Source organism: Rhagoletis zephyria, unplaced genomic scaffold (genome assembly GCF_001687245.7).
Source record: "Rhagoletis zephyria isolate East Lansing unplaced genomic scaffold, Rhagoletis_zephyria_1.1 Rzeph_scaffold_01137, whole genome shotgun sequence".
Lineage (NCBI taxonomy): Eukaryota > Metazoa > Arthropoda > Insecta > Diptera > Tephritidae > Rhagoletis > Rhagoletis zephyria.
The window spans coordinates 117,305-120,330 of record NW_016158221.1 but is presented as its reverse complement, the minus strand read 5'-3'; positions in this window follow the sequence as shown (position 1 = coordinate 120,330).

Here is a 3,026-nt window from a genome sequence, read left to right as displayed (position 1 = left end):
CCCAAGCCAAATCGATTGCTCAGTAATTCCTTAAAGGAATAGTTGTGTGGCTTGTTCTGAAGATCGAACAGCGGTGTTGTGTAGTCTCTGGAAATAAACAAAATAGGACTTACAACGGCTATATGCACCCAGGGCACTTTGTGAGTTTTGGAACTCCATTTCTTCAGTATAGTCGTTTAGCCGGTGTAGAGGTCGTTTATGGCCCTCTCTTCAACATTGTGTTACCAAGTCAGTACTCTGTTCAAAATGACGCCCAACTATTTCACTTTATTTGAGAGCGAGAGTCTCAAGCCGTTTAGTGCTGGAAGTTGAAGGGGAGTTAAGTTTTCGACCAGGTTCTCCACACTTGTCAATTACAGCAAGTGCCGGCTCATCAGCCTAGGAAATTCCATTTTAGTAGTGTGCTACAGTTAGATTTCTAAGGAGTTGTGTGAGTAATCCTCCTTGCCCCTTGTTAAATAACTGGGTATATGAGCCTCACCTAGCTCGGCAAATATTATGTGGAGTGCGATTACACAGATCTACCCTTAGAATAGAATGCAGACGATAAGACAGCTTTCTCGGATTTTCTTCCGAACAAATGTATCCGGTATTCTTTCAGTTCAACAGAAATATTATACGCAAGTTCAAGGAAGACAAGGGCACCCATGAATGCAATGGAAGGACTTGCCTTTAACAGCTTTCAAATATGCTACACCTTGCCAACCCTTGTCTTTTGCCATCGCAGGAAAAATGTTTTCTAGAGACGGTAACTTCTATTGCGAAAAAGCGCTCAGAGCCCACTGCCGTCTGGATGGAGTCACGAGTGTTCTAATAAGGCTTTTGGGATATTCCTCGTCATATTGAGTCCACTTTAGCTAGACCCAGAGTAAGACAGCCCATGGGACCTTCCTTAGAGTTGCTGTTTCGCAGAAGCTCTCGATTCCACTGGGCGAACTCAGCCTGTTCTCAACCAGCCTTTGAAAAATGCCTCGATTTGTGAACCTGGGGTTGCTAAAAGAAGTGTCCCTATATAAACGTGATCTGAGGAGGGTCTGCCACTCACCCTCCATGAAGTCAGGTCTAAGCCAGACTCAAAACAAAAAGTAAAATGGAGAACGCTGTTCGAGGTTAGCCCTACGTACTTAGGAAACTCACTCCGCTATTTGTTTTAGTCCTAGACCAAATTGACAATCAAATTTTTTACTTTTTTTTTTCGCAGAAAAACTGATTTAGACGTTTTGCGTTCTTCAGTGTTGAAATGGAACCCAAAGTTTGTTAATTTTTTTATATTTCTTTGTCCAATCTTCACCAAATCGGCACTTGGTATCTAAGCATCAGGAACAACATTTGATAATTGCTAAATTTTGAGTAAGATTCTGAGGTCTTGCTTTATCGATTTAGAACTTTATGAAATTTTAAATACTTCAGACAAAAAAAAAAAACGTAAAAATCACTTATTCTGGGTGTCCTCTTAAAGAGTTTTAGCTTTTCCTTTAAGCACTTTCGCACAATAAAACCGATTTAGGTTAGGCATAAATTTAGAAATTTTCTTGGAAAACCAGTTGGACTACTAGTGCGCATACATAAAAGGCAGTCACACTTTTTCTCTAGTTGCCCAAAACTGACACCACCGCCACACTAGTCAGCAAAGCGTATTATTACCAGCAGTCGACATACAATTGACAAACCTCATACCACACACAAGAATGTCACTTAAGCATTTCTGGTGCTTAATACAATGATTATCAGTTAGCAAACTGTCAGCAAGCAGCAAAAACCAAAAAATGCCTTGTCTATTTTGAGCTTAGAAGGGTGGTGTTTCATACACCCTTCTACATATCGCCCGGCATTGCTATCGCACCGAATTCTAAGAAACTTTCGGCGCACCAACGCGGAAGGCAAATTGTTAAAGAACAAATTGTTAAATGGCGGAAACAACCGTGTNTTAGAAATTTTAGCTACGTTATTATTACTTTTATTAGGTTTATACTCAAACTCGCGAACAAACGCCCCGGTCGGCCAAAATGAACTATTTAGTAGTGAATCAAAATCTTCGGAAGCTACACAACAACCAAATAATTTCAATTTAACCACCCTTCTGCATTTTCGTATTTCGATACAGTGTGCCAACGAAAATTGTGGCATTTTCCTTTAATGCCTTGCTGTGGTCGGCTTTGTGGTTTATCGGCATTATTTCAACCACTTACCGACGGCCTTTAGTTGCTTACGTCATCCCCCCCAATGTTAAGCTACTATGTTTCTTGTTTTCATTTTATGCCGTTTTGTGCTGATTTTATTTGTTTTGTTTGCTTCGGCATACTGGAGTGTGATTTTGCGGTGGGATTCCTCTGTGTGTACTTAGTGGGCATCATACTCAAATATTTTATGACATCTCTATCATAATAATGTACAATTTTTTTTGCATATGGCGAGAAAATTTCATCTGATCTGATTCATAAGAAAAATATTCGTTAGGACATATACATATGTATGTACATATGTACGAATTGTTTTGGTAAAACTTTATTAATACATAAATATGAATATTTTGAAGACCAAACGAAGAAAATTTTAAGTAAGCTCAAATTTTTCTGTATGTGAATAAAAATTGGCACACAGATTGACACATAGCATATTTTTGAAGACGAAGACGGTTTAAGAAAGCTTTATTTCGAAAATATTTTTGAAGTTTAAAAGTCAAATTCAATTTTATACATAAGTTAAATGATATATTCAAATATGGGTGCCTAACGAAAGGGTTATAGATAAAGGAGCTCTTTAAATAGGGCTGCCACCTGTTAAGAATTTAGTTTTAATTTACTCAAAAAGTTCAATGAAATATTGCAATATTGATGTCAAAGGAAATAAGCCTACTTGTTTCGAAAATATTTTTGCAGAGAGTTGCCACCTGTGTAAAGGTCAAACTCAATTTAATATACTATTACAATATGGTAGTCCAAAAAATAATAGGTTTACTTCGAAAATATTTTCAATAAAAAAAAAGTCAAAAGTCAAACTAAATTTATTTTAAAAGGTTAATGATA